The sequence below is a fragment of the Gymnodraco acuticeps genome, unplaced genomic scaffold, assembly GCF_902827175.1.
Source record: "Gymnodraco acuticeps unplaced genomic scaffold, fGymAcu1.1, whole genome shotgun sequence".
Classification (NCBI taxonomy): Eukaryota; Metazoa; Chordata; class Actinopteri; order Perciformes; family Bathydraconidae; genus Gymnodraco; species Gymnodraco acuticeps.
The window spans coordinates 5466751-5475076 of record NW_022990701.1 but is presented as its reverse complement, the minus strand read 5'-3'; the positions used below and the strand labels follow the sequence as shown (position 1 = coordinate 5475076).

General features: G+C 37.4%; 1 pseudogene; it reads left to right on the top strand.

The window, feature by feature from the left end:
- The first annotated feature begins 496 nt into the window (after window positions 1–496).
- On the top strand, window positions 497–7390 carry LOC117556177 (annotated as a pseudogene).
- Window positions 7391–8326: the final 936 nt, after the last annotated feature.

Genomic DNA, 8326 nt, shown 5'->3' with positions numbered 1-8326 from the left:
ATGGAACGACAGGTCTTTCAAATTGGAAGACCGTCTACCTCCTGAGACACAGTCGCATGATTTGTGTATTTTTTTGGAATAGTTGCTTTGTCTTTGCCAAGCTGGCATTCCTTTTGTGTAGCACCTTGGCAAATCATTTAATTCCTACTATTTAACCTTCTTTTCACCCATGTCCGGTATTGTTGTACAAAGGGTCAAATATGTATGGATATCCTTAGTTTCTTAAGACACACAGATAACACATATACGCACAATGAGGTCTTAAACTCCTGGATGCTAAAACCACGTTTTTGTCAAGTTAAATATGCAGGAACCCACGACCAATAAACATCTTGTGAATACACAAGATACGTAAAGTCATTATAAAATAGAGATCGTAATGAGGAAGCACTTTTCTAACAGGACTTTCCAGGTAGAAAGTATCCAACATTCCACCACCATAGCCAATCATTTCTATCACTAAGGAGTGGACACACCCATACACATATAAAAAGAGAAATCAGCAGAGATGAGCCATTCACCAAAGGATTCTTGGTCTAACAGGTAACAGAGATGCTTTATGATCTTTTTCTTTTAGCAAAGATTAGACTTATAAATAAGTGAGAATTGACAAAAATAGTAGTATTTGTCATATTATCTTTTTTGCGAATGCCATTTTCATTGTATTACCAGTATTAATCCCAAATGTTCTGCCGTCAGGTTTGTCTTTTGCTTTCCAGGGTAAATATTGTTATATTTTGCATTCAGCTTTATCTAGTCACAGTCAACCCAAACTAGTGCTGAGCAACATCTTTATTATTGTCTCCCTTACAGGATTCTTCCTCTCTCCAGTGGGAAAATGGTTGATTATGAAGTGACAGTATTCACTGCCAATATCGACTATGCTGGGACTTTAAACAATGTCTACATTAAGCTGGTGGGAACAAATGGGAAGAGTGAACGTGAGTTGCTGATGGACTATCTTCGGACCTGGAACTTTATAAGAGGAGCAGTAAGTCTGTTATATCACAATCAATGTTTAAATAGAGACAGGCTTGTTATAACTCTCTGATAACTCAGGTTTAGTTTTCTTCTTGAATTATGATGTTATAAAGTAATATCTGGTGGTTTGTGAATATATGTTAATGTGATACCTGTCCTGCTTCCACCAATATAAGAAATTGCCAAAAAATGTATGTTCTCAAATCATTTCTGTCATTACTGCAGGTGTCTAGTTTTACAGTGCCTTGCCCTGTCTCCATTGGAGATCTGATCCAGATTGAGCTGGACAAACCGCGTTTCCTGTTCTTTGAAGACAATTGGTTTCCTAAAAAGGTGGAAGTGAAATCCCCTAAGGGAAAAACCTACAACTTCCCCATCTACCGCTGGATCAATGACAGCGAGGTGCACTGCTTCAGAGAGGGAACAGGTTTGTGGAAATGTCTTAGTATGACATTATTGTATCCCTTATGCATGTCCCATCTACGCACACACTACCTAACAACAGGATTCAGAGATCTTTGAACACATGGTTAACGTTAATGTGTTTTGCTGATTTATTTGTATATTCTGTCTCTTTCCTCAAAAAAGAAAACTGAAACAAATACAGAATCACAATTCGAGTCAAATTACAGCACACATGATTTTTCATTAAATACGGAGCCTCTATGCACACAACATGAAGCTACATTTAGCTCATGGTTTTTTACCTTAGCTCATTCAATTACCACAATGTAGTAGTATGCATTCAAAATGATTTAAAGGCCGATTTGCACAAAACACAGAAGAAATAACCAATTCACCAGCAAAGGCTCATAACGAGAAGCTATTCGTCCGACCACATGGTGATTTTCTTGAGATATAGTCATCATGATATTAATATTGATCCCTAAACTAGAAATCACATGATCGGAACAGATCAGAGAGAAAACGTTCCTTCTGTCATTACAAAATCTTACACCAGATGGGGCCAAAATCTATGAATTTGCAGGCAGCAGTGATGTAGTCATGTGCTATGACAGACATCCTGTCTGAAGACATTTGCAATCTGCTCTTTTAGGCTTCATTACATTCATGCCCACACTGTATAAGTCACACATTTTGAACCTTGTTTAATCTCTTTCTTTAAGCTCTGACAGCCTGTAAAGACTGCAATCCAAAATCCAAGACAATACGGGTGCAGGAGATAAAACAGCGAGAGATTGACTATTGGTGAGCGCTCAGACCCCTTACAATATAATATATATAAATATAACCATGATATGACATTTTTGCACCCGCCAGAGATCAGTAAAATGCGTTATACATTTGCACAAGTTTCATAATTGCAATATTGAATACATATGAGGTATATTAAGCATGCATATCCTAGATTAGAGACTATCCAAAATTCATAATCTTCTCCTATTTCCCAGTTGGCATGATCATGCAGAGGGATTACCCCATTGCATGAAGGCAGATAGCCTTTTTTCCCTGCCTTCTGCGCTCCACTTCTCCTACACCAAGGACATAGAGCTCGCCTTCACTCTAGGGACAGGGTAAAGTCCTCAAATTAGATATCCATCCTTTTATGTACCTGTTTATTGAAAGGACTTTAAGATTCATAATAAAGTTACTCTTTCCTTTTTGTTTAGGCTAATTGAGCTCAAACTTGAGGGAGTGGCTGATTCCGTGGATGACTGGACTAAGATTGATGATATCAAAACAGTGTTCCCTTTCAGATCAACACAAATCTACGGTACTTAATGGTAGTTTAATAGACTTATATTCGATGAATACAAAAATTAAAAATAACATTACACTTTTCAATTTCACTTAAAATCTAAACAAATAATAAAATAAAACAAAATCACAAAATAAAAAGCAAGATAAAAATTAAAGCAGCAAGCAGTTATGAACAGGCCTTTGGACCTTCCCGCAGTTATGACAACATTAAACAAATGTAACACCGGATAAATCTAGAGACTTTGAAAACACCAACCGCACACCAAATCTGGAACGGGACGTGAAGAAGCGTGGGGGGCTTCCCGCTCCCCCTTTTGTCTCCTTTCCCAGAGATTGTCCATTTATTGACCTTTATTTGGGGCTCAACTACACACCTGTGTCAAAATCTGTCCACAGACCGCCTTAAAGCCAGACATATAATACTCCGGGAAAACTACTCAAAACTGTGACTTTGAAACAACCAGAAAACAGTGTCTCTGATTTTGAATTTAGTGTAACACATTTCAAATGCATAGTAATTAGGCTGATAATAGTTGAAGAGTAAGATTTTGTAGAAAGAAAATTAGAAACTCAACTAAGTTCAACTCTTTCATTTTTCCAGACTATGTCGAGGAACATTGGAAAGAGGATGCTTTCTTTGGCTACCAGTTCCTAAATGGTGTCAACCCCATGTTGATCCGACGTTGTTCAGCTCTGCCCAAAAACGTTCCTGTCACTGATGAGATGGTCTTCCCCAGAGGTCCGTGTAGCTTGGTAGAGGAAATGAAGGTGATTGTCTTACTCTTAGTATTAGAAACGTGTTTAGCCCAATGACATGTTGAATTAACACTTGCATGTCACAATTACATGTTCATTTAGTATGTGTAATATCATCCTGTATTATCCTCTCGAAAACAGAAAGGCAACATATTCCTGTGTGACTACAAGCTTCTGGATGGACTGAAAGCTAACATCATCAAAGAGAAGCAGCAGTACATGACGGCTCCCCTCGTCCTGCTCCACAAAACACATGATGACAAGCTGATGCCACTTGCTATTCAGGTGAGATTAGCACTGAGGTATAGTCAATCGTTAAGATTTGGTTTATTGAGTAAAGCAAAAGGTGTCTAGATGACAGAAAAGTCCATTAATTCACTATTGCCTGACCCTGAAGCATGTCAATATTCCCCTTAAAGCCATATTCAGTTTCACTTAGGTGAACTAGACAGTGACAAACTGAACAGTGTTACTGTTACTTGTGATTCAATGCAAATGTGAATTTCACATGAAAAACAAAGAGAGCATCTAGCTGAAAATCAGATTAAACCATTAAACCTATAGTAAATTCTTAAAATGTAAATGTTATTCCTACATAAAATAAGAAATCCAACACAAGTCAGGTCAACTTCCTTTCCACAACATAAAAGACCAAGGAACGTAGGGCTGCTGCTCTGAACCACACCCCCTTCCTTCTCCTGCAGCTGAAGCAGACTCCAGCAGGAGACAACCCCATCTTCCTGCCTACGGATTCTGAGTACGACTGGTTGATGGCCAAGGTTTTCGTGAGAAGTGCAGATTTCAACCTGCATCAACTCAATTTCACCTGCTGCGCACACATCTGCTGGCTGAAGTCTTCACGGTGTCTCTGATGCGCAACATTCCCATGGTGCATCCACTGCACAAGGTAGCTGAAGAGAGAAAGCTAAACTTATTGTTGCCAGTTTTTGTTGTTGAAGGTTTTTTTAGTTGATGAGCTTTTGCGTCTTCCTAATTTAATGCATTACATTGATGCAGTGTCTATGTATTTCAAGCATTACACACAGCTAAATGGTATAGTAGCAACAACGTTTCTTAATTTGAAATAATTATAATTTCACTAAAGACAGTTCACTCTGTCCTTCAGCTGCTGTTGGCTCACACATGGGACACCTTGGTAATCAACTACTTAGCTCGAAATCAACTAATATCTAAGAATGGAACTTACACCGAGGTATGAAAGAAAAATCACACCTTCAGTAAACCATTACCTAAGCAATGTTTTACTTTTTAAATGTACAGTATATGTCTCTTACTATATTCCTTACATTTTTTACATTGTTTCCTAGTTTGCAGCGGCTGGTGGGGAGGATATGATGAAACTCCTGAAGCGATCACTGTCCTCATTGACCTACAGCTCCCTCTGCATACCAGAGGACATCACTGAGCGTGGCATGGAGACTGTGCCCAATTTCTACTACAGGGATGATGGACTCGAGCTCTGGGATATCATCCAAAGGTAGTGTCTTAATATTAGAAATATCAAAACCAAAATCCTGCTGTCGGTTGTAGGTAGCTTTTGTTATAATCTTCATCATTACCACTTCAATCAAGAAAAAGTCACAGAACGTAAAACCATACATTTCCCTTTTTAAATGTCTGTTTATGTATTACTTGAAAGAAAGAGATAAATTGTGTTAGTGCGATTCAAGAGGGGCTGGTAGGCATATATATTTATATAAACTCATGATACTAAACATGTTGGCATTAGTTGTCTTACAACTACAGTGTGTAAAGAAGTATAATTCTCAAGGCAGGTGTTATAAAAACATGTCTACATTTTCCAAAGCTTTGTGGATAGAATGCTCAAGTTCTACTACAACAATGATGCAGAGGTCAAGAAAGACACTGAACTGCAGAAATGGATTTCGGACATTTTTGAGCATGGATTTCTTTCCCAAGAATCCACTGGTGAGCTTTAAGAATAGCAGAATATACATCATAATCAATGTGCACATGTATGTGCCATTATGTTATGATTGTTTAAACTGTTAGGCATCTTTTAGTAAAGCATTTACTTCCTTCTGGTTCTCAGGGATCCCACAGAGATTCAACACTGTGAAAGAGTTGGTGAAGTTTGTCACCATGGTGATCTTCACCTGCTCAGGACAGCATTCAGCTGTGAACTCTGGACAGGTGAAGCCTCTTAATATACCCCAATTATTATGTATTTGTGTGGAATGGGTAAATGAGGTTTTGTAGTTTCTTTACCAAAAAGAGAGTTACATTTTTTTTTTTAGTTTATTAGGATCCCCATTAGCTGGTGCATAACAACAGCTAATCTTCCTGGGGTCCACAAATAACATAAAACATGACATTCGACAGCACATTACATGACATTAAAAAGAGTAAACGACCATGTTAGCAGGTCTGGGAGGCTGCACGTTGGTTCAAATATGCTTCAGATACTCACAACACGCAGAATTTTCAAAGGTATAATTTTTACTAGGATCTAAATCTTAGTTTTTAATGTAAGCTTATAGGCACAGATACAGAGTAAAGCTGAGACTGATGGGAATATCATTAGGTCTGCAGGTCATGAATCAAAGTATTTGACAACTAAAACATTTTATATAAAGGTGGTCCTGGATATGAAAGGTATCACGTCCATCCTGAGGTCAAGATGAATATCTGAACTTAATTGAATCGCAACAGAAGTCAATAAGATCCTTTGGGCTGTGCAGATGTTGATTCCAATCAAAATGTCATGGCAATACATCGAATAGCTGTTGAAGTAGTTTAGTTGGCTCAAAGTAGTGGACACACTGACCAACAAAGTGGGATGGTGTGGCTTCAAAAAGTATTATTCAGTCTTCTGCCAATCTTTTATTTATTGCAGTATGACTATGGTGGCTGGATGCCCAACAGTCCCTCCACAATGCAACTTCCTCCTCCAACCAGAAAGGGGAAAACAAATCAGGACACGATGCTGCAGACATTGCCCAACAAGGGTGTAACAGCTAACGCAATGTCTGCTTTGTGGCTACTCAGCAAATCATCGTCGGACTACGTAAGATTAAGATCATGATTTGTGTATATTTTGTTCAAATGTGATTAATCGTCTTTTAGCTACTGAAAATTGTGTACACTTCCCACAACGGCAGTATATCTTACCCATAGTCTTTGATTGATAAACATTTGAATGTTAGTGGGAAAAAGTGTATATGTGTATAACAATGTGTCATTGATGTCATCAGGTCCCTCTTGGCCAGTACCCAAATGCCCATTTCAACGAGTCGAATCCCTGCGAGCAGATAAAATACTTTCAAGGAATGCTTCAAGCGTTAAGTGCAAACATCAAAATCAGAAACTTGCTCCTGGAGGTCCCATACACATACATGGATCCAGAAAAGGTAGAAAATAGTGTGGCTATTTGAATATCAGAAGGTGTATGTTCCCGAGGTGCTGGCCAAATTCACCTTCATATTAACCAAAGTAGAAAAGGGAAAAATAATTTTGATCATTGAGTGATGATCTGGGAAATGTTTTAACAGCCTGATTGATAAAGCAGAAAATGTACAGTTTTAAATCATAATTGATAGTTATTTCTTCTTATTAGCCCATTAATCAATACACAGGGTATCTTAACAAAATAAATAGCTCCTGGAAAAATATTATTTTGCATCACAATTGTAAGACTTAAATAGACTGTGCCTTATTACTTATGGTAATAATGAAAAGATAAATATTTGTAGAGGGAATTTTGTTTTGCCATATTCACTACATGCCGTGTAATGTATCTGTATGTATAAAAAGAATAGTTAGTGAGAAGTGTATTTCTTATGATATCCATCTTTCATGGACGAAATGGGACAATTCCAACTTGTTTGTTTAAACTTGTATGTGATATGGAAAATGTAATAAACATGGTGTGGGTCATCTGAATATAAAAGTCATGTGGTGGATTTTTGGTTCCCGAGAGAGGCAACTTGGTTTAATTACTTATACTTATTTATATGATTAATAATGATATTAAATATATTAATTAACTTTTTTTTGTAATGATTATTAATTCCTTCTGATAGTCCTTTTAGTTCCCTTATTGAGCAAATGACCCTACTGTGCACTTGAAGCACAGCTGAAGTAAGAAACAATGCAAAGAGTGCAAATACAAAATATATAAATAAGGTACCATTATTGCACATAATGCATGTCCCATATTATCCCGTAAAATAAAATAATAAAATAAAAGTGTGAGTGATTAGCAAATGATGGAGAGGGTGACGGTTATTGTCACATGCTGCAACATGTTGTGCAGCATCCTCTTTTAAGACAACACAAACATATAATCAAGCTCCTCCCTCAGGAGCCCAATATCCTAGAGCAGTGGTTCTCAAACTTTTTTCACTCATGTACCCCCTTTGAAAAAAAAATTCAGCCAAGTACCCCCTGATCAGCGCAAAAACTATTTGTTAAGGAAAAAAAGCCTATATAAAGAGGTACAGTGCAGCGCTGCACCATCAGTGTCTGATTTATTAAAACAACAACCTTGTAACTGAGAAGCACTTAAATGCTACACTTCAAATGTTTACAATCCATCACTAAATTCATGGCAAACCAATTTTAACATCATGCAATAACACTAAGACGACATTAGTTGCATTGAACTGATCTTTTTAATAAGTTGTACTTACAATGTAGTGAGAAACATGGGCTCGTGCTTCACTGAGGATCTTTGTCATTCTGACAGGGAGGAAAACTGCAGTTATTACACTTCGCGTTTTGAAATATGTGTAACTCTGTTCATATAAAACCCACACTGCTCAAACTTTGTTACTTTTCCTAAAATTGGTATATTTATTTATTTATTTATTTTGGGGCGTGGGGA